Genomic DNA, 24,586 nt, shown 5'->3' with positions numbered 1-24,586 from the left:
CAATTTACTGTGCTCTATTAAATACCCGATATCATTCACGTGGTGCCTTTTGTCACAATTGCCTTAGTAGTACCACCCGTCATTGTGCTGAGTAAATAGGAGGGGATGGAGTCAAATAATCTGTGTCCGTTCTATGTTCTGATAATACCTAGGTCATATTTCATAGAGGGTTTTTTTTTTTTTGCCTGTGTAGTTCGCTTTTTGCATTGCTTTCCCCAGAAATTTCTGCATCTTTATTATACCATGGGATCAAAACTTACTACATCCCATACACAGGAATGGGGCCAAGTTCTTAGTAATATAATTGTAATTACAAGGAATGTTTGAAACATAAAGCATTAAATAATCCTTACACAGTGTCAAGTATAACACTTCTGATAGGTAAATAGTCATTTTTTTACAAAGGTACATCAGACAGAGGGACAGCTGAAGAGGGTAGAGGGACTGAGATATTTGGTTCCAAAAGAGGGACAGTACCACTAAAGGATGTATGTTTCCAAACCAAATACTTATCTTTAAATGTTATTTTTTCAAACATTAAATCACATTAGAGCCATGTTTCTGCTGAATAAATTGTCTTTTTTTTATTCATTATTATTGGTGTCTGTTCCCAGGATTCTTAGGTTATGCTATATAATGCATTGAAAAGCATGGGAGGTTTCTTATAAAGCACTTTTACAAATAATAGGCAGCGTGACTCATGCATTCACTGCAGAGATTGACAGGCTTTACTTGTCAGCATGCACACATATATCATTACACTAGCCTAAAGGTCCTTTTCAATGAGTAAGAAGCATCTGATACTAAAAAATAAGAGTGTAAAGAATTTTAAGGCTGCATTCACACTTGAGCGTTTTGTAGCTTGAAGCTCGAAGCTCCAAAAAAGCTTAGCTTAAAAATTCAGTTGTTCTCTATGGTGCTTGTTCACACCTGATTGCGCGAACAGGAACCATAGAGATCAACTGATTTTTTTAAGTTTCAGGATTTTTTTTAAATTCGAGCTTCAAGCTACAAATTGCTTAAGTGTGGATGCAGCCTAAAAATTACTACATAAAATTTAATAGGGGGTTAGTTACTAACATTTGAGACTGCAAAATCTGGTGCAACTTTGCATAGAAATCAATCAGCTTCCAGGTTTATAGCCAAAGGTTAATTGAACTGCACCAGATTCTGAGCGCACCAGTTTTAGTAAATCTACCCCTTAAGGTCTTAAGAATTAGGTTATGAAACATTGCATTTATATGTACAGGCTGTTTGATTAGTAGAATGTGTAATGCTCAATACAAGGAAATGCAATGTGTATGGTTTATACTAGAACTTAAACCTTTTTTTTTAACATATTAGTGTTAAGTTTACAGTCAGATCATTCTACACTGTAATAGTAATTCTGCTTGGTCACTATGAAGTAAAGGGATTCTAAGAGTTGATTAAAAAAAAAAAAAAAATAACAAACTCGATACACTTACCTGCTCTGTGTGATGGTTTTACACAGAGCAGCCCCGATCCCCTTCTTTTTGGATACCCCACCGGCATTTCTGGCTCCTCCCTCCAACCAAGTGCCCCCAATAGCAAGCCTCCTGCTATGGGGGAACTCAAGCAGGCTCATTCCCAAGCCATGCTCCTGTGAATGGACATTGCATGGCTCGACCCACCCCCTTCTCTCTCCTCACTGGCTGTGACTGACAGCAACAGGAGCCAATGGCTCCCACAGCTGTGTGAGCCAATGACAGAGAGAGAGAGACCTAGGAGAGCCGCAGCTCGCATGCACATTGTGAGAGCTCAGGTAAGTATAAGGGGGGCTGAAGAGGGAGCTGTAGCCAGAAGGTTTTTTAACTCAATGCATAGAATACATTAAGGTAAAAAAAAACTTCTACCTTTAGACCCAATTTAAGGCACGGTATTTCATACCAACATAATGGTAACATCATGCACAGAAAACCCAGAACAGTGTATTTCAGGAAAAGAATACAATATCCCTAGGGGGTCAATAAGAGGTATTACAGAGTGAAATCATAGTGACCAGTATTAGCTTCTCTCTTATAACGATAGCCACATGTTCATAGGCACAGATCAATACCTTCAGAACATTAACTTTGTACCTTTTTGCAGCATACCTACATCTGTAATATAGCCTATGTGCTGCACTTAGGCCTCATTCACAATGACATTGACAAATATGCATTTATATGCATTCATAGTACATTTGTAATGTATTGATTTAAAATGGTATAATTCACAGTGAGAGTTTACCTACGTTTAGGTGCATTGAGTTTAGCTGCGTTTAGAGAAAATAGAATCCGCCCAGGGGACTAGATTTTCTGAACATATCTAAATGCATGTAAATCCACATAAACATGTGTAAACATTTGTAAACTCAAGTGCATTTAATCACGGGAGAACTTGATCTGAGAAGCAAAACGTTTGTTGATAATTTCCAATAAAGTAAATGCAGAAGGGTACGCAGAAGGACAACTGGATGGGGCCTTCTTTAGATTGGCCATCATCCTGTAGAAGTCAGCCAGTTACAGACAACCCAGTTTTAGTGAACATACAGCTATCTTTTTACAAGTATATATATATATATATATATATATATTATACAGTATTTATATGGTGCCAAAAGGTTTGCTCAGCGCTGTACATTGTAGTCGGGGACAACACATGGGACAATACAGTAACAAAACAATACACGAGGGGTTCGAGGGCCCTGTATTATATATATCTACGTATTCTCTTCATATGAAATGCACATTTAAACTGATAAACAAATGAGATCCCAGTGTTACACTCTCAAGAATATCTTGTTCTTGACCAACTGTTAATTAACAACAAACATTGACACCTACTCTTGAATCCTTCAACTGAGGGTTGAAAATGGATTTTAACATGCATAAAACTTGGAATATTCAATATTTGAAAAAAAAAAATATATATTGAGGATGACTAAGATAAAAATATTCTATATAATGAGAGTGATATTCTCAGTATAATAGCTTTAGAACAAATCTTCAAAGATAAATTAAGCATGCCATTTCCCTTTTGTGAACCTTTGTTTTATTTTAGGCTGGGCAGTGACAGAAAGTATATGGCCCTTTGTAATAATAATATGAAGCAAGTGCTATAGTTTCAATAAAGGTTTCACTGAGAAAGAGTACATGGTGTAGCTGTGCTACATAGCCAGTGCATTTGTCTTTGCATGGCCACCTACTGTGTAATAAAACAAAAAAGTAATTACTTTGAACTCTAAAGTATCAGTGAGGAAACAAATTTATCAAGAAACAAAATAACCGACCACCACTCAATTAGCACAATGCCTAATTTACTCACCAAAGGATCTGTAATTATGTTGAGGTGATCTTGTAATCCATGCACTCCAACCAGACATCACAGCCAGGGCCTTGAACTACACTTCAGCATCAACAATGCTTGGTAAAGAATGCATCCCATAACACATATGATAAAAGAGTAGCAGCATGCTAACAAAGTCTTCCTTATATTCTCTCCTCTGGTCAGCGTGTTTCTTCCCCACATTTAACCCTAGATTCACTCCTAAGCATTTTCTGCAGCATTTTGTGTTTTGCAGAAACACAGTACAGTCCATTTACCATGATTTCCTATGGGACATGTTCACATCTGTGTGTTTTCACCTGGTGTGTTTTTTGGAAAGGGTCAGGGACTGTTTTGAATGCAAAAAGTTGTGTTTTTGGTTCTATAGACTTTAATGGAAACTCTGCAGAAAAGCATAAAAAATGTGTAAAAAACGCAAGTGCAAAAATGCAATGCAGAAACGACTCAAACGCAACTTGTATAGGTGTGAGCCTAGCCTAAGTGATGCTGTGCAAGAAATTACAGGAAACAGAGTAGAGACAGACTGAGTGACCTAAATTAGTTGCATTTAAAAGTACATCATTTTTCACTAATATATCTACTTTTTTTCTGACTGGAGTTCAACTTTAGAGTAGGAATCTTATAAGTTCAGCAGCCCATAGATCATGCAAATTTTTTCCTTCCACCAAAAATTGCTAGATTCCCCCATCAACACAGAATCCCTCCCACAGCACTATTGTGTTCGGCAAGCAGGGAGCCTTCACTGCCAGCAGAACACAATGATCACTGCCGGTAGCTGTAGCTGTCAACAGCGACTGCATGAAAGATAAATTAATCAATGGATTGACTTCAGTACAACCAGCCTGCCCATAGATGGATCGAGTTTTGGCCAGTCACTGCTGAAACAATTCATCTCCGTTTTTGCGGAAAACTGTGTCCTCTTCTGTTGTCATAAATACAATCTAAGGATTCACTATCACAGAAGTTCTCATGTTGTGATTGTATCTGAGACATTTGGTTTGTTTGCCACCTCGAACAACATGATCCTTAAGAGAGTACCTTCAAATACGTATAAATTCTAGCAATCTTTGAATCCCCTCAGACTGTAACACCCCATTAGGAGTTCAACCCCCAGTTTGAATGCCAAGGCCCTGTGGCAGAAACTGAATTTCAATGCACAGATTTTAATTTCTAAATAACTGTAAGAAACATAGTTGTCATCTAAATGGTTAAGAGAGGTCTAACAAATATGGAATAGCATCATACAACAAAAATGGGAAAATTTAATTTGGGCTTTGTATACTTTTAAATAAAATACTGGATATACACAGAAAATCTACATTAGGGCAGCAAACAAAGATATCCCTTACTTGTTTTACCCCGATCCATGTGATTAATGTTTAGCTTAACAAGTCTCATTACACTAAACTGCTGAGTCTCTGGTCATTTAAAAATTGTTTTACCAACTATTATAGATTTCCTGGCATCTGTAAACGTGTTAAAACACAATATGAAATAGCACAATGAATGGATAGATGTGCGGTTTCTGTGTAACCGTCTACGGTTTATACAACCAACACTAAAATGTGTTTCTAAATAAAAGGCTGCATCTTTAGAAAAATAATTTCAAGCCTAAGTTTGAGAAAAAAGTGATATAAGAATCAAATGCTTGTTTAACAAAATGAGTTCATTTGCTGCAAGTAATAAAACTTGCTCTTTTTATTATGGGAAAGATTTGTTCGAAATCCACTTTTTATTGGCCATTCAGCTGCCATTTTGAAAACTTTTTTGGACTTGTGGGTTTAGGCATATTCTTCTAGTTATTCATTTTTCCGCTACTGACAGGAAATAGGATATAAAGACAGTTACCTATAAAATATCTGCATAGAGATGTTAGCACAAATAATGAAGGATTGGCATCAGGAAAGTAGAACATGTTGGCTCCTCTGGATCCTTCTTTTTTCATCTACTACATCTAGTTTAGTACATGTGTATGTTGGCTTGTTACATATTCATAGAGATAGATGATCTTTGTCTCACCTCATGCAGCCTGCCAAGAAAATAGATTCCTCCTATATTATAAGCTCTAACGAGCAGGGCCATGCCTCAGCCCCACACCCTCTCTCTCCTCATTGGCTTACTGCCTGTGATCAACACCAGTGGGAGCAAACTGCTCCCACTGCTGTCTCAGCCAATGAGAGAGAGTCCCGAGAGAGAAGAGTCTTTCGTGCACATTGCTGAATCAAGATGGGGCTCAGGTAAGTATTAGTGGGGGGGGGGGGGGCTGCACACAGAAAGCACACAGCCAATGAGAGAGAGTCCCGAGAGAGAAGAGTCTTTCGTGCACATTGCTGAATCAAGATGGGGCTCAGGTAAGTATTAGTGGGGGGGGGGGCTGCACACAGAAAGTTTTTTTACCTGCATAGAATGCATGAAGGTAAAAAAAAAAACCTTCAGCCTTTAAAACCACTTTAATGACTATAGGCAAATACAGAGTCTTGTTATTTACTTAAAATCTAAAATTCAACATTTACCTTCTAGGACTCATACTTAACCTTTAGGGATGCTAGGTTGTATCTAAGTGAAATATAGGCTGATAATTGTACCTGATGGCAACTGGACAGCTCCAAATTGGAAAAGGACACCGTTCTCAAAGAGGCAGTGGGAAGAATAGTGAGATGAAGGAAAACTTCTAACAAGCTCTACAGTGATGGCAAGGCGGCTCCCACACAGCAAGGCTTCACTTGATGAGCACCCAACAGTGGCCCAAACCATAGAAGTACAAAAAGAAATCCCAGACCAAAATCAGATAAAAGGATAAAAGAGTCCAAGATAATTGTAATTGTTGTAAAAACGTAATAGAAAAACAGCCAACGCATTTCATGGGCAACTTGAAATGTGTTCACTGTTTTTAACCAACAATTAGAATTATCTTGGACTTTTTTTTAATCTGGTTTTGGTCCGAAATGCCTTTTATGTATTTCTATTGTCCAAATTGGAAGAGGGTTGGGTATGCACAATAATAGATTTTTCTAGTTTTCAATTAAGCTAATGGTATGAATTAACGACCAATTCCTTCTATTTTACAAGATAACAAGAGTCCCCAGGTCTGGTGCTTTCAGGAGCTATTTTCATCTGCATTGTGGTATAGAAAAATCAGCAGCAAGGTCCCACCTCTCAAATCCCAAGTCTAACAAATCAGTGATTTAGCTCACCAGAACCCCTGTAATTGAAACACTACTTTTAGGTTGAATAAAGTGTAGCAAGATGTGGATGTGCAGTTCTACCCTCAAAAAGGCCACGTGCATAGGGTGTTTCAAATTGCCCCACAAACTTATTTTGCATGTGACCTCCGACACTTCATAACTTTATCAGGATGACAAGACAATTTAAAACAACTTTAAGAAAGGCAGAACGTTTTAGGATAAGTAGAAGAGTTAATGGTGCCGCCATGACACATTTCCCCCACCAATTTACTTAGAAATTTACTATAGAATTTACTACAGAAATCATTCTGGATAGTCCTCCTACTGCAAAGACATAGATTGAAAGCATTGAGCCAGAGACAAGTTGCTTGACAAACTACATTTCCTATGTCATTCATAGTCCCCATATGAAAAGCACAAATGCCAAAAGACAGTAACTGCATAGGGACTATGCCAAAAATGCTCAGCTACCTCCCTCCAATAGACACACAGAGGATATTTTGTTCAGCTTTTCCATGATGTTGCCCATGTGCTTTGACTTTAATGTTTGCCACAGGGACAAATAGTACCACAGCATGGTAATTGTGAAGAGATAAGGACTCTCTGTGTTGTTTAGAAGGATGGCTTGACAACAGAGTGAATCCCCCAAGGCCACTTCATACACAATGAAGGTCTGTATTGGATAGTAGTGTCAGAACGAAATAACAGCCATTCCATGCCAGAGTGTAATGTTAACCCCTTTGTCAGTAGGAACATCCATATAATTAAAAACATGGTGCATAGATCAATCAGTTATGCAAATTCAGGGTTACCCTGATATAACCACATATATAAGGCACAATTCATATTTTTCAAGGCTTGACCATACATTACTTAATGCCATCATGAAAACAAAAATTATCTATAATTCTTATAACCTTTCCTGATCTGGTTATTACCAGTTAACAATTTCATATCTATGGTGAGGTACAATGATCAGCGGGTTAGTACACCCACACAATTGTCATTCTGAGATAAGAGACACTGGCAGACTTTCCCCAAAGCCTTTTAAAACCCAGTTTCAGTAGTACATTTTTCCACCAACCAGTTTTTCTGCTTGGGGATGTCCTACAACCCTCTAAAGGCAGCCTTAAGCAGCAACCAGCATTAGTGGGCAATGCCAAACGGGTTCTTTCAACCCAGGTAGTCTTTTATTGAACAAATAAGTATTCTTGCTTTACATTAAGCATATATTTCATACCAATGCTCAAAGTATTTCCTATTGATTTGTAAAGTTTGTGTATTATCTCAGCTAAGCATGTGGAATGATTAAAGGGCAGAGTGTGTAACTTGAGGTTGCCTCTATCACACCTTTGTCCTCTGTGGTAGACACCCAATTAGCCACATTAAAAAAGTGGCCACGAACCACAACAGCCACTGCAGCCAAGTCTGGCCCACTTCCTCTAAGTCCATCAATACATGCAGTAATGGAATCAAAGATGTTCCTTATTTCTCTGAGGGAGTTATATACTGCAACACTAGTATCTATCTCATTGATTTCAAAGTAAAGGAATGGGAGTCATTTAAATGATCAACATGTATAAATACATCAGTGGTTCATATAGTGAACTCGGTGTAGAGATATTCACCCTGAGGTCATCACAGAGGACAAGGGGGCACTCTTTACATCTGGAGGAAAAGAAATTTAATCTCCAAACACGGAAAGGTTTCTTCACAGTAAGAGCTGTGAAAATGTGGAATAGACTCCCTCAAGAGTTAGTTCTGGCCAGCTCAGTGGATTGCTTTAAAGAAGGCCTGGATTCTTCCTTAGATACACAGAATATAACTGGATACTAACATTTATAAGTGAAGTTGATCCAGGGAATATCCAATTGCCTCTCGGGGGATCAGGAAGGATTTTTTTTCCTGCAGGAGCAAATTGGATCATGCTTTGCTGGGTTTTTTGCCTTCCTCTGGATCAACTGTGCGTATAGGATTATAACTTTTTTTCTTTTAATGGTTGATCTGGATGGACTTTTGTCTTTCTTCAGCCAGACTAACTATGTAACTATGTAATCACACTGAAGTCACGCTACCTCAGCCTTAGGAAAACAAAATTCCAACAACATTCTCACTTTTGTCAGTTTTTTTCTCATAGCAAATAACACAATATCATATCTAAAGTCCTAAACTTAGAAACACATACAAAACACAGCAAATGTTCAATACTAGGTTTTACACATTATATATATATATATACACACAAAACATTATAAATACCTTTTTTTCTGTTTTTTTAAGTGATCACATAATCTCTGTTCTCAACTGCATAAGGGGCTTTGAGAGCTGGGTGTGGAGAAACAGAAGAAAAATGGTCTTCCCAGTAAATGGCTGTGCAGGGGTGCGTGTCAGCACATGTCTTGATCATTGCAGGACACACAGGCTGTTCTGTAAGCACAAGCAGAAAACTGATCATGCTGGGATGGATGTGTTCTCATGAATAGTGTGGTCAGTATAAGAGATCAGGGGGACTGGCAGGATCACCAAGTATTTCACACAAAGAAAGCAATAAAAAGAGAACAGGATACATTTTTAACACAAGTACATGATACAACAGACACATATCATAAATATGAAATGTTTGGGGTAACATATACTTTAAGAAGCACAGTGCTACAATGTCAGTCATTATGTTATGTTAGAGAGCTTTGCCAACACTTGTGTAAATTAAATAAATAGGGAGAGTAGGTTAGTAAGTCTGTTAGTGATATATTTTGTGTGATTAACTGAATACATTTTGAGGTGCAAACTTTCAGAAACACTTGGCTCCCATCTTCTTATATAGTACCCCACAGAAAACCATGTCTGGAAACCATGCCTGAAGGAGGGACTTACAGAGGAATTCAAGGTATGGATATTTTATACATAGTTACATTGGTCCATCATGGCCCAATGTAGCTATGTATATACCATACCTGGCTGATGCTCCCGGAAGCTGAAAATCACTGAAGTGAACATCAGCAATGTTCTGGGTCCAATGCTGAGCAGCTAGCCTGCTGCATTCTGAACACAGGAGGTCAGCCCCTCAGCACAGGCTTGAGAATGCTTTGCATTTTCTGAATGAATGTAAAGCATTCTCTGTTTGGTTGAGATGTAGAGGTGGGACGGTGATATCACACTCTCCACCTTGTCCAATCAGAAAACGCTTTGCATTCATTCAGAGAATGCAAGGCATTGTTTGAATGGCTCCTGTGCCAAGCGTCCAAACTCCATTGTTCAAAATGCAGCAAGGCAATTGCTCAATAGGGGACTTGGAAGCTATTGGAGAGCACTGGAGTAGCAGTGTCTTCGGTGATTTCCAGCTTCTGGGAGCATCAGCCAGGTATGGTATATACATAGTTATATTGGTCCAATTCATCTTTAAATGTTTGCTAAAGCATGCACCTTAAAATATATTTAGTTAGCCACAGATAAGGTATTATCTACATTTTCTACTATGCCCAACATGGTTTCCCCAGCACTGACAAATGGAGAGAAGTATACTATCGAGTGAAATTAATCCAGAGCTCAAAACTAGAGACCAGAGCTCAAAAAGGCAAAGAAAAGCCAATGACAGAGCAGAGGTGGACTGACAACTCATGGGGCCCCCGGGCAATAGGGGATCATGGGGCCCCCGTGTCCTTGCCCAAACTCAAAAAAGCCTATGAAAAAGGTACCAGGAGCATCTCACGGGGCCCCCTACTGACCCCGGGCCCTCAGGCAGGGCCCGAGTTTCCAAATGGTCAGTCCGCCCCTTTGACAGAGTATCTAATACTTTACAAAGTGAGTCATATGAAATCTATTGAACCTCAATAGTTTAATAAACTTCTAAATTAAAAAAGAACAATTTGTTGCTAGGGATTACAGCAATCAGATATCGGCCATATCACCATATACCAAGCTGATTATGATTAAAGTGAACAACAAATTATTTCTTCTTTCATGAACTTTGATAAAGAAATGTTGCTGTGGATCTGTGTTAGTAACATAAGTTCTCACTCTTTCCTATTTCAGATCACTCATATACATTCACATGATAACCTAAAAAGCATTGCCATCTCTCTCAGTAAAACAGGGTTAAAATGAAAAGTGGCTTTTCTGGCCACAATTATCCAACTTGGAGAGATTTTCAATTTCATCTTTGCCGTTTTCATTTTCGGCAGCTGTGTTCAGTATTTAATCACATATTATCTGCGCAAAGCCCTTTTCTAACATTTGTTAATTGGCTGTTTTCTTTGACAAATTATGAGCTTTTACTTTGATGAGGTTCAACTGCAATCTTGCAGGGATGGAGTACGTTTAGTTTCCAGTCCCTGTTGGCTCCTCTAACCACTACAAACCTCAGCACGTCACTGGACTGCTGAGTAATGGCAGGATCTGGGCTGGCCTTGTTTTTATTTTTTTTTCTCTTTGCTTTTTTTCTTTCTTTCTTTCCCCCCACAGGATATTTTGAGCTCTCTGTACTAAATCCGTTACAGAGCTTGCCCTTTTTAGCAAGAGACCGCTCTAAAATTAACAAGTCTTGTGTGAAATTACCAGCACACAGCAAAGAATGCAGTACAGTTAGCATCTGTTTTACAGCAGAAAGACTTGGCCTGCAGAACAGATACAAAAGAATAACTGCTTTCATCTTCTCAATGTACAGCTCAGCTAACAAGACAGCAAATGTACGTGGCAAAAGATGTAAAGATTATAATTAGAGTCAGAGGAATGTTCCTTACTGAGCTGATAATTCAGTTTTGGGTGGCTGGTGTTCAATTGAATCTCCCAAGACTCTTATATTTCTCAGTGGAGGTGATTAACTAAAGTGAAATGAATCTGTGTTTAAAGTAAAACATAGGTCAAAAGGAACAATATACATATGTGAAATAGTTAGATATATGCATGTATTTATTTAGATATTTTTGTTTCATTTTTGTTTCACAGCCTTTAAACCCTTTACGATGTGTAGCAGTGTGGCCAGACTATCCTCACCCCTGTAACCCTCTCATGTCACCTGTCTGCTGAATACACTTTTCAAAAGCATTAGCCTATGCTAATGTTAAGGGCTGGGACAAAGGGTTGGGCAGAAGGGGTGACTGCCTTGGCCTCTGCGGTATCATGTGAGGTGGGGGGTGCTGCATAGACAATGCCTACCTACAATCCTCCAGGAGTACTGGAAGAGGGGGAATTTTTGTTTGGAGAGAATTTTGGCTTGCAAAGAGAATTTATGCTTAGGGGTAAGCATGCAGATTAGTGCTCATTTTTTTTGTGAGGAGATTTTTTGCTGATACATAATGCTCATACATTTGAGGGGGGCTGTTTGGCATATTTGCCTTGCGCACTAGATGACCTTGTCCCAGCACTGCTAAGGTTGTCCCTGTGCCCTGCTTCTTGTTTTAACTGCATAAACAGCTCCCCTTTCAGATTCCAGTGCCTGACAGCATAGACAACTCTGCATTACATTAAAATTAAATCATGCTTGGCTTATATTTCACAAGCTCACACTTAAGAAAAGACAACTGATAGGTATCTCAACTAACAATGTTATTATTATTATTCAGGATTTATATAGCGCTAACAGTTTGCTCAGTGCTTTACAATAAAAAGGGAGACAATGCAGCAATGATACAGTTCAATACAAGAAAGTTAGGAGGGCCCTACTCCTTGCAGCTTACAAGAGGAAGGAGCTGGTGGTACAAAAGGTAATAACTGTGGGGGATGAACTGACAGGAGAAATAGAAGATTCAGTTATTAGGTGAAGGTGGGATAGGCTTTACTGAAGAGATAGGTTTTCAGAGATTGCCTAACAGTGGGCAGAGTAGGCAATAGTCGGATAGATTGGGTTAGAGAGTTCCAGAGGATGGGGGAGGCTCTGGAGAAGTCCTGGAGATGGGCATGGGAGGAGGAGACAAGGGAGCTAGAGAGTAGGAGGTCATGGGAGGAGCGGAGAGGATGGTTTGGATGAAATTTGGAGACAAGATTGGTGAGGTAATTTGGGGCAGAGTTATAAATGGCTTTATATGTTATTGTTAATGTTTTGAATTGTATTCATTGGGCAATGGGAAGCCAGTGGGCAGATTGGGAGAGAGGGATGGCAGATATGGAATGTTTAGTAAGGTGCATGGGTCTGGCAGCAGCATTCATGATAGACTGAAGAGCGGATAGCATGCGATTAGGTAGGCCAATGAGGAGGGAGTTACAATAGTCAAGACGAGAGATAACAAGGGAGTGAATAAGTTGCTTAGTGGTTTCAGAGGTTAAGAACGGGTGTATCTTGGAGATGTTGTGGAGGTGAAGTCTACAAGATGTGGACAGCAATTGGATTTGGGGCTGAAAGAACAGATGGGAGTCCAGGATTACACCAAGTACCCTGGCATGAGGGGAGGGACTTATGGTTGTATTATTGATCTTGATGGAGAAATCAGGGGAGGGGGCACGGGCTGGAGGGAATACGAAGAGCTCAGTTTTGGAAAGATTGAGTTTGAGGAAGTGGAGTGACATCCATGCCGATATGTCACTTAGTAGGTTAGTAATGCGAGAGGAGACTGAAGGGGTGAGGTGAGGAGTAGAAAGATAGATTTGTGTGTCATCAGCGTAGAGATGGTGCTTAAAGCCATGGGAGTTTATCAAGTGACTAAGGGAGGAGGTGTAGATGGAGAAGAGAAAGGGTCCAAGGACAGAACCTTGAGGAACCCCTACAGAAAGAGGAAGTGGAGAGGAGGAGACAGAGTTATAGGTAACGCTGAAGGAACTTTGCGATAGGTAGGAGGAGAACCAGGAGAGAGCAAAGTCTCAGAGGCCAAGAGAGTGGAGTTTTTTGAGGAGGAGGGGATGATCAACAGTATCAAAAGAAGTTTGGAGTATATAAAAAAACAAATACACATATTCACCTTTATGCTGCAGAATTTGTCTAATGCTACAGCTGTCCCATGTTGGCTCTAAGCCCAAGAACTAAGCAAGGACATGGCCATTGATCACTCAGTTCTTGGTCAGCTTGGAGCAGAGAGCTATGTCCTGAGAGCTGGAGCTGACTGTTAATCAGACAGCTGGGTAGATCCCGACAATATTGTCAGGATCCCTCCAGAGCATACAGCAGCTCTGCCATGTCAGCTGACAATGGGCATAGACACATATGTGAGGGTTTAAGGTAGTTAAAGTGGTTGTAAACCTCAGATATGAAATATGAACAAAGCATATCCCTCTATAGTGTGTATTTGTGTCAATTAAGAACACAAAGTGTAATTTCTATCTCCTGCTTTAATCCTCTGCTATCAGCATGAATCACTTCTGACAAGTTTTCCTGACACCAAGAGAAAAATGGTGACAGAGGAGGGACCTCCAGCAGATTGACAGCCTCAGCTCTGTTTCTGTGAGCTGTGTGGAGGGGGTGTGTCCCTACCCTCCAATCAGCTCTAAGAGCTCTTCCCACTGAACTCTGCAGAGTGTGACTTCAGCTCTCCACCCCCTTTTTTTAAGAACTCTCAGATAATATTTATAAATTCTGGACTTTGAACGGATGTAGGAAAGAGAAGACTTCAGCTAGACAGGTACAACTTATGTGGGAGGACATGTTTCACCTCTGAGTATCACCTGAGGCTAGTCACTTCACTGGGTATATGTTTTACAACCACTTTAGGGTACTTCTCACCTTGCAAGAAAAGTAGGGTTAGTGGAGTATTTAGTAATCTGTCATACTTCTCTATTTTAAAATAAAATCCTCACTTTTAAAAGAATCAGGGTATTTCATTAATAGTATTGTTTTTAATTCCTACTTGGCTTTCCAGTGATGAGATACATATGTATATCATTTATACGTGCCTTATGTCTGCTGTGTTTCACTGGATTTTACTAAGGCTCGTTTGAATGGTATTCTTTACTGTTGCATTATACTTCAAACTACATAATGACTTCAATTCTCCAATAAACAAAATCTAGGCAGACACCCAAACCTTTTTCCCTTCATTAAATCCTAACCCAGACCTTTTTCAAAATAGTAACAATTCGTATTATTTCTTAGATGAAACTGCTTAACTGTTTTGTAGACCAGAAAGTCATTTGCAGTTCCCAGAATCAACTGACTTAACAGAGTTAAAATGACACAAGATTACCAACTTCCAATAAGTGCAGAATTTACTATACAACTGAGTTTTATCATCTTCTGAAAGTTCATTTGTCTTATACGCTGACTTGGAGGGTGGTCATTTACTCATATTTGCTAGACTAGGGTACATCCTAGTATTCGCTGCATAAAAAATACAAATGTAAAAATATCCCCTTATGATCTAACATTTTTCAGTTTAAAAAGAAATATACTGTAGGTTTATTGGGCTGTACCTATTTTTGGCCCATACATTTCTTTATAGAATGATTTTGAGAATTCTTTACTAAAAGAGTATTTACCTTTTACTACGTCTAGTGATTCTGTGTATGCTTCAAACCTCCAGATCATATTATTTCAATTCCCCTGCATGGGATAGGGTAATTGATATGAACACAGGTTCCTCTGACCAAGTAAAAATAGTCCTTTAGTGAATTAGCCCTGTAATATTCATACATACAAACATTATTATTATTATATATGTTATTTAGCATTCTTCTTGAAAACACAACAGTATGGGAATTATTTACCAAAAGAGTGTGTGTGCGAATGGGGAGGATTAAGATTTTTTCACCTTCTGACAAGATTTCTTTAGAAACACTCATTATCTGTAAAGGGGATTTTTCATCTTTTTGGGAACATTTCTTCTTAATTATAGCAGTTCCTCTCTCTTTTTTAAGAAGAGGAGTGAAGGTGTTAGACAGTTCATGATACCCCTGAGACCATTTTTTGAGGACTGGCAGAAGAGAACAATAGGATGATCAGGTATATTGAATAATTTTTTTTTATTTTTAGCCAATGGTCAATACATTTAAAGGGTAAAAAAAAGCTCCTTCTTCAGGACTTTCAAGTTTGGAAGCATCTGCTGTTACTGCAGCCAGCCATTGTTTTGCTGAAAATATACTCGGTATGTTACAAAGAATCTTGAGATGATGTGAATCTGTTATTTATGTTAAATGTGTGGGATAATGAATCAAAATTGAAAATTATATTTCTATACCTGATCCTCCTTCCTTTGTTAAGACCTATTAAACCTGGTCCTTGGCCTTCTTCCTAGAGTGACAGGATATAGCAATCACTGGGAGAATACCTTCCCTGGCCAGTTGGGTCACAATAAGTCATTTTTTGGAGGATAAAACTATTTCATAAAGATTCTTAAGCATACCTATTCAATAAAGTATCATCTAAATTTGTAGCAGCTTGAGAATATTTTGCAACTTTACTTTTTACTTTATATTTCATACTTTTGAGTATTCCATAAATATTCACTGATAATGCCAATGAATATATACATATATAAGATCTTTCTGTGAAAAACATCAGCTCAGGTGACTTTCTTTATGCACTGTTCAGTGTTACAATTTACTTGTGCCTCTGAAAATGGAAATAGCCATATGCCTACTAGTAAGTGAAGAAGCTGTTCCACTTTATCCCCTAGAGACAGTTCTTAATTCAACAATTTCTCTAATGCAGCACACAATAATCTTTAAATCCTTAGGCTACCTACATTAATGATGTCGAGGCACGTGAACATCGCACTGCAGCTCAACACTCAACATATGTTAATAAATTAGAGCATAAATGAAGGTTAAAAAGATCACCTTTAATGTTATTGTGAGACATGAGATTCTTCTAGCCTTGCAGATGTTACTTTAAAGGAATTTAGCTGTGATAAAGAAGACAGATTTAGTCTGTAGCTTGTGATCACTGCTGAAACCAAGTATAGATTAAAATATTCAGTGTCAGATACAGTATATAATACACAGAATGATATGGGGTGTATATATGTGCGTGTGTAATCAATATTATACTAATTATCGTAGTGATTTTATTGATGGGCACATTTTGAATTTAACCTCCCTGGCGGTATGATTATTTCAGATTTTTGGTGCTGAAAGCGGTACCATTTTTTTGCATGGAAATATGTATTTTTTTTATTGTAGGCTGTAATTTTTAGGAAAAACTCACTGAAATCTGTCCGAACAAGAGTCTAGTAAACATCCCGGGTATGATAAAATTTGAAACACAAAATCATAAATTATAATTTAATAAATAATCATAAAAATAATATAAAAATAATAAAAAATTTAATTCAATAATATAATCAAACCAAAAACACTGAAATGTGAAATAGAGCGCCAAGTTCGCACATTGCTGAGCTCAGTCGCAAAATCGTTTTCAGTTTCTGATGACGAATTTCCCCCACGAATCATTATCACTCAATTCTGTAAGTGGTTCTGATTTACTATCGCTGTTCTCTAGCTGATCTAAACCGCTTTTGACCTAAAGGGACACTTTTTGGACGCCATGGACATTTCTCAGTTTCCAGGCAGAAAGAACAGACAAAATGCAGGCAGGGCGCAGGACAAAGCACTTGGGACAATATGTATGTGAAATAGGTTGAAACAGCAATGTTTTACTGTGTAAAATGAAAAAAAAAAAAAATGACATTTTTTAAAATTTTTAAATTTCCCGCCGCCGGCGGCGCCCGTACGTCCCGACGTCACAGGGACAGGACACAGAAGCCGGATGCCGGCATCGGCCGGAGGAGATGGCCGGGGACGCTGCAGGGGACACATCGTGGGAGCGCAGGGTAAGGTAAGTGAAGAACACATGCCGGAGCAGTGCCTCAGGGTAAGCCCGAGTGTAGCTCGGGGTTACCGCTTTTGCTACTGAAATGTTACCCCGAGCTACACTCGGGAATACCGCCAAGGAGGTTAAGTGTATTCAAATCTTAGAACTAAAATATGATATTTTACCTGTTTATGTTTAAAATATGAGAGTTTACCTGTTCTTAGAAGTGGTGGCTGCATTAGGATCTACTCACACTAGGTGATCCATACCATACCTGAGCACATTCAATCCCCAAATTCCAGTTCGGTTGACTAATAGGATTTCTCTGGTCCATGCTTTGGCATGGTTCAGCATGCTGTTTCCTAGCCTGCTTGAAGAGGTGGGCTTGGGCATGGATAAGTTGGACTTAGGCACAATATATAGCTGTGTGATCGCTATTCATGCCAAATTCCAGAACCTTAATTTGCTGAGTATAGATGCAGCACTTATTGAGTGTAGATGCAGGATTCACTATTGTCTGACTGGCAGAAGTGATGACATACATGTACTCTTCCCTGGTACAATATAAGCACAGGCCAGTGGGGCAGTAGGGACAGTCATTCTTGGGCATGGTACAAGGCAACAGTGCCTAGGTTGAGTATGCACCTAGTTTCTTCTTTTCCTTTATTTTCACCTGGTGAACTTTCCATTAACACACTTCATCTTCTATGGTAACAAAGCTCACTCACAGAAAGCATGTACATTTTCTATACTCAATACAGAACACCTCTTCTTTTGTTCATCCCCATAACATAGCTTGGTCTTCTTTGTAGTTCATAGAAAGTGAACTGGGCAGGGCTGATAACAGGGTTTGAGAAACTACGCTACAGACTGCACAGAACAGAGGACAGCACTATATTTCTGGTAGGAATCACTTTTATTGCACTTAAATACAAAATACAAGACAAATAAGGAAACAAAGTTATTTTTTGGGGTTTACATACACTTTAAGGGTTTGCATATGGTTTGTGCATGCTAGTGCTGTTTGCTGATCATACTGAAAGTGTAGCATTTGGCACCTCTATGGAGGACAACCTGGAGAATCTCCATCAAAACTGCAGTATAAACAGCAGGTCCTGGTGTGCTGTGTTGCATGCTACATGTGTGAAATCCATTATGCATCTATGTATTCATTTTAATACAGAATCAACATAATCAGTGGGGATTTACAGAATACATAAAACCATTTTCTGGAGAGGTCTTACCTAATGTCCCTCTGGCAGTCACGCAGACAAGCATATGCGTGGTAGGACCGATCATGATCTGAAGCTGATTAATCTTCCAGTATATTTTGATTGTCTAAACTCAAGGGGAAAATACAAACCTCATGAAAATATTTTACCTGGTAGATATGGAATCCAATACATCAGTGCTGAAGATATTACATCTAGTAGGAAAGGACTCAGTGATGAAAATATTATATCTGGTAGAAATGGAATCTAAAACACCAGTGCTAACCACCAAACCAATGGACTATGTTGATGTCGTTTTTATGCTGCCATGTTTTCTGTAGCTGTTTGGCAAATGGTTCACTGGCCGAGAATAGCATGCCTTTACGGTGATTGTACATGTCTCTATACACTACCAAGTCTAAAAAGGCATAACATGCATTAAAAGAAAAATATTGGTTTTTGAAAAAAAGAAAGCAACATATTCATCTAGGTAGATGCAGCATCTGTCCCCTGTCACCTCTAAGACAAAGAACCAAGTGATCAAAAACCAGTGATTGCTCAGTTCTTGGTCTTTAGTGAGCAGAGAGTTGGTGACTTTCAGTCACCAGCTCTGTGAGGGGGGTGGGAGCTGTTGACTCAAGCTCTGAGTGGCACGCTGACAGCTGCCAATCAGGTATCTGGGTGGATCTTGACATTATAATCGGGATCCCTGCAAAGCCTAGACCAGCTGAGTGACGTCAGCTGACAGCAGATTTTAGCTCATTGTCAACACTTAATTCTGCTTTCCTGTGACCTACAGAGGTAGATCCAAAAGAGCTTTGGCCCTACTTCTCCTTTAAAGTGGTACAATAGCTGTGTGCTCCACATGTGCAAGCAACATGTCCAAGCCCAATGCCAGTACCATAACAGAACACCATAATGATACACTGTGAGCAAAGTGACTGTCTGCAACTACCATGCTACATGAGATTCCGAGAAGTTTGTCAGTTCCATACATCTGAGTCTCTGTGCAGATGTCTAGTCATGAATGTCTATTCCCTCCCACCCTCCACCCAATTATTAAAATTCATAGTTTTGCAGAAAACAAATATTTTTCATGTACATGATCCCCATCATACTGTTCTTGAAGCATTGCTTAGGAAGGAGGCTACATAACACAGAATGGCTTGCAAAGACCTGCAGTCTTACCCAGAGCCATGTTGGAAAGCTTGCATCATTGGCAACAATTACCGTATTTTTCGCTCCATAAGACGCACCTGACCATAAGAGGCACCTAGGTTTTAGAGGCAGAAAACAGAAAAATATTCGGAACCAATGGACTGCAGACATAGTACAGGAGATGACCAGAGACTGCAGACACAGTACAGGAGAGGACCAGAGACTGCGGACACAGTACAGGAGATGACCAGAGACTGCGGACACAGTACAGGAGATGACCAGAGTCTGCAGACACAGTACAGGAGAGGACCAGAGACTGCGGACATAGCACAGGAGATGACCAGAGACTGCGGACATAGCACAGGAGATGACCAAAGACTGCGGACATAGTACAGGAGATGACCAGAGACTGCGGACATAGCACAGGAGATGACCAAAGACTGCGGACATAGCACAGGAGATGACCAGAGATTGCGGACACAGTACAGGAGATGACTAGAGACTGCGGACACAGTACAGGAGAGGACCAGAGACTGCAGACAGTACAGGAGATTACTGCTGACCTTTGGGGAGGGGGGGGGAGCGGGTACCTGAATTTGACAGGTACCCGCTCTTACTTGAGCGGAGTTGTTCTTTAGTTAGTGTCCGCCCTGCAGCGGGACCTTACCTGTTCCTCTATCCAGCCGCGCGCTGTCTTCCCGGCTTCTGTAGTGTGGGAGCTCGGCTTGACAGCCGGGTGCCCAGTGCGCATGAGCGAGAAGCGCTGCGCTTTGTGATTGGTCCGGCGGCTTCTGGGACCTGTCATGTGTCCCAGGTGCCACCTTACCATTCACAAAGAGCACCGCTTCTTGCGCATGCGCACTTGTCACCCGGCTGTCAAGCTGGGCGCCCACACTACAGAAGCCGGGAAGACAGCGCGCCGCTGGATAGAGGAACAGGTAAGGTCCTGCTGCAGAGCGGACACTAACTAAAGATCAACTTCAGGTATTCTGACACGGCGGCGGTGGAAATACCGGACCGGCCGCTCCATATTCGCTCCATAAGACGCACTGACATTTTCCCCTCTTTTTTGGGGGGAGAAAAGTGCGTCTTATGGAGCGAAAAATATGGTATATGAATTGCTATCAAACAAGCCAGACTGATTGAAAACTACAGTTTCTCTATGGGACTAATTGATCACCACTCTGTCTGAAACACAGAAAACCACCAAAGAGACATCACAAATCTGTATATGAAATGCAATGTAAATGTGGAACAGCAATATTTAGGAAAACCACATATTTGTAGATAAACTAAATTACGTAGTAACTTTTCTGTGTACTTGTGTAAAACACACAATAGGTTTCCTTCCATATAAACTGAGTGATGTTTCCCCCTGGAGCATAAAGCCCCATACACACAATGAGAATATCCTAGATTGTAAGCTCCAAGGAGAAGGGCCCTCGAACCCCTCGTGTATTGTTTTGTTACTGTATTGTCTCATGTACTGTCTCCCACTCTAATATACAGCACTGAGCAAACTTTTTGGCGCTATATAAATACTGTATAATAATATCGGACAAATGATCGTCCATTTTTTTTTTTGCATGCTAGCCTCATATCGAAAATGAAGAGATTACTAAAGTTATGAAAATTCTTGTATGAAAGAATAAAAATTCAGAATTGATGTAATGTATTGTACGGTATTTGTATTGTATTTTCACATTAAAACTGTACTGATTAAATGAAAATCGTACAATCTGGTATTGTACAAGAAACATTTTTGTGCGTGTACCTTCGAATAATTTCGGCCGAAAGCTGTATACTAACGATCAGATTATCAAACGATCAGTTTGAAAACAGTATTTTTCGTACGATTTTCTGATTGTGTGTACTAGGCAGAGATAGATTAATGCAGGATGGAGCCATTGGCAAAGTAGTAGCAGTAGTAGCATTGTTTCCCCCATCACCACCACCCTTCCTTTAACATTAATAAGAATTACAATAGGCATAAAGAACCTGCTCAGTTTGCATTATCTCTCCCATCATGACTAGCTTAATCACACGTCAACTACCTACAAGTGCATGTTCCTTTTGAGGTGACAGGCAGATGCATAACTTGCACCACGTTCACCATCCCCCTGATTTACTTCAGGAGCATAAAGGTTGGAGCTGGGCATCTTGTGCGTTCATTGGGCTCCAGGCTCTTACTTAGGTTGACATATAGATGATGCAGCTGTACCTTGCAAATAGTGATTTTACTTACTAAAGTTCCTTCTAAGAACAATAGCAAATGTAATCAACCTTGGACATCCAGTAGTGCTGATTGCTTCTATATTGTAGCATGTCAAAAGCAGTATGAAATCAGAGCATAAAAGTGATTTTAACATTGCTTTAAATTTCACTACAGCTTAAACTAGTATATGACAGAATCAATTTAAAGGTAACCTGTCAAGGATTTCTACGTTAATAACTAATGTTACAGGATTCTCAGATTATCACAGATTGGATTTTTGTAAAGCAAAATTGCTTTCTACAAGAAGTCACACTTCATGTTTTGAAGCATGTGCTTAATTGGCCTTGTTTAGAAATGATCTACAGTGAAAGAAGATTCCTAAGAAATGGATAAGATGTGAACTGTAGAGAACCATTTTCCGCGTGCCATAATTGGGGCCGGATGGGATCATTTAATAATTGCTGTCAGAAGATCAAATTTAATTCTTGTTTTAAAGATACCACTGTGGGATAGAGCTGTGCAAGTTGTCATCAGAGGCTTTGATTGAACACAGCTTTAATTAGGTTGATTAGGATGCAAAAGTAGTTGTAGAAAAAAAAAAAAAGAGTGTGTGACAAATTGGCTTAGCGAGTCTTGCTTGACAGCACTATCCTACATCTTTATTTGTGTTATGTTTAGATAGCTGTCTCAATACGCTGATCAAATCAGACAACACATTTAAATATCTATTGAGTCTAAAATATTTAGAGGATCCGGAAGAAATGAAGACAAGTAACCAATAAAACAGCTTTTACTATATTCTGAATTTGCAGGTATGTTAGTACTTCATAAAGCAGCACTGTAAATGCTGCTCCTACTTCCAATATCTACCCTCTCTCAGCAGTGCTAACCCTTGACCAGAACTCACCACGTCTGTTCCTTCTACTGTAGACATACAGGGAATCAGTAAACAAATGCAGATTCTACATACCTCTGCTGGTTGCCAAGTGTCTATAGCAGCATAGGAGGGCCAAGGGGCCATGCAGCAAGGTAAAAGTAACTTTATGCAACCTGTAGAGAGTACCATCTAAAACAAGAGTCTCACTTTGCCTTATTGAAGGAACGTCCCTGCATATTTTGAAATTAGGGATATTTATGCATATTTATAGACTGAAAGGTTACAGTCAACCTGTGGGCTCATCTTACCTTGTAAAGTGTACCCAAGTCAGCAGCGGTGTACATTGTTTTTGTGCTGCCCTAGGCAACACAAAAATTGGGCACCCCCTCCAAATTAAAAAGAAAAAAATGGCCTGCAACAACCTTAGCAGCCTTATGATGGCACCCATCTCGGATACTCTCCATCCCAATATACACGCCCTATAGTTTATCCCACCTACCCCAGAGGAATCAACCCCATACATATATCCCTGTGCATGCCCTTCTGATCACCCCCCCCCCCACATACAGTATCGCCAACCTGATCAACCCCCCACCATACAGCCAACCTGATCACCCCTCCACTACCACCACATATTGCCAACCTGACCACCCCCCTCATATATTGCCACCTGATCACACACCCCCACATACCGCCAACCTGATCACCCCCCCACCATACCGTCAACCTGGTCACCCCCCACCACCACATATTGCCAACCTGACCCCCCCCCCACATATTTCCACCTGATCACACCCCCCACATTCCGCCAACCTGATCACACACCCCCACATACTGCCAACCTGATCACACACCCCCACATACCGACAACCTGATCACACACCCGCACATACTGCCAACCTGATAACCCCCCCCACATACCGCCGACCTAATCACCCCCCCACACTTACTGCCAACCTAATTGCACCCCCGCACATACCACCAACCTGATAGCACCCCCCCATTAAACCTTCAATGTGATCACCCCCCATATACCGCCAACCTGATTGCACCCCCACATACCGTCAACCTGATCGCACCCCCCTACATACCGCCAACCTGATCACACCCCCCCACATACTGTGAACCTGAACGCACCCCCCCCCCCCACATACTGCTAGCCTGAAAACAGCCCCCACATACCACCAACCTGATCACACACCACCAACCTGATCTTACCCCTCCCCCCAAAATACTGCCTACCTGGCCACATTCTGATCACACCCCCAGATCCCTCCACTTTGATCACCCCAATCCCCCTGGTCTCACCAGTCCTGCAGTTCCTCTACATGGAGCTGGGAGGATTACCCATGTGACGGGCAGTCAGGAGAAGATCTTTACCAGGACCACAGGTGGCAGCGGCAGCTGCAGCAAAGAGTGGGGAACCTCCTCCTCCACCCCGTATGTCCAGGCACACGTTGCCATTCCATAGCTTGCCAGACAGCAGGACCCTGCCCCCTCCCTGCATGCACCTGGAATCCACCCACCGCTCCGTCCTCCTCTGCATCCTCAGATCCGTTCTGACAGCGGGGTAAGCTCACCGTCCTGCTGAGCCTCAGTGTGCTCTTCTGCTCTCCCAGCAGCTTACTAAACAGTAGACAAACTAAACTTTCACGCTGCGCCCTCTCTCCTACCAGGCGCAGCATGGAAGTTTTATTTTGCCTACTGGGGGGACAAGCATTTAAAAAATTCCGAATAACTGGGAAGTGGCTGGGACTCTGAAATTTACCGCACTTACGCCAGGGGTGGGCGGCGCCGCCCGCCCTTAAAAATGCCGCCCTAGACAAACGCCTTCTTTGCCTCGTGGTAAATACACCTCTGCAAGTCAGTAAAGCAAGCTTATTTTATCTCAGTATCTCAAATCACCAAAACCATGACATC

The 24,586-nt window shown here is 40.5% G+C and overlaps 1 protein-coding gene across 8 annotated transcripts in view; it reads left to right on the top strand.

The window, feature by feature from the left end:
* MEF2C (myocyte enhancer factor 2C) overlaps positions 1 to 24,586 on the top strand; it is a 354,593-nt gene that overhangs the window by 142,153 nt on the left and 187,854 nt on the right. The gene's annotated exons all lie outside the window — the stretch shown is intronic.

Source organism: Staurois parvus, unplaced genomic scaffold, assembly GCF_062004578.1.
Source record: "Staurois parvus isolate SC_StPar_1 unplaced genomic scaffold, SC_StPar_1.0 ptg000229l, whole genome shotgun sequence".
NCBI lineage: Eukaryota > Metazoa > Chordata > Amphibia > Anura > Ranidae > Staurois > Staurois parvus.
Note: the sequence above shows the minus strand (reverse complement) of the source record. Positions and strands in the feature narration are given on the sequence as shown.